A 477-nucleotide genomic window follows, 5' to 3' on the forward strand; every position below is an offset into this window, starting at 1 on the left:
AGATGAAGATGAAGATGAAGATGAAGATGAAGAAGAAGATAAGGATAAAGATCATAACCCCTTAACTTAACTTAACTTAACTCACCTCAACTCATCTCACCTCCGCTTAAAAACTTACTCCACCTGAGCTCACCGCACAAATATTCACCACACCTTAACTCCCCACACCTAAATCCACCACTACTTCACTCCCCACACCAAAATTCATCACACACGAGATAAAATGATTATTAAATAATGGTTCCTTAATGTAGGCTTTAATATTGATACTGAATTAAAGAAATCTGCTAAGAAGCAGTTTAGGAATCAGATTAATGAAGATTAAGATTCATGCAAGGAAGAAGGTAAAGTTGAATATGTAGAAGAAAGGTATAAAGGCAAAGATTAGAATAAAAGGAAAGAAACCTAAATATAAACGAAGGTGAATATAAAGATGAAGATGAAGATGAAGATGAAGATGAAGATGAAGATGAAGAT

This window comes from Rhagoletis pomonella, unplaced genomic scaffold, assembly GCF_013731165.1.
Source record: "Rhagoletis pomonella isolate Grant_MI unplaced genomic scaffold, Rhpom_1.0 Rhpom_scaffold_01448, whole genome shotgun sequence".
In the NCBI taxonomy this organism is placed as follows: domain Eukaryota; kingdom Metazoa; phylum Arthropoda; class Insecta; order Diptera; family Tephritidae; genus Rhagoletis; species Rhagoletis pomonella.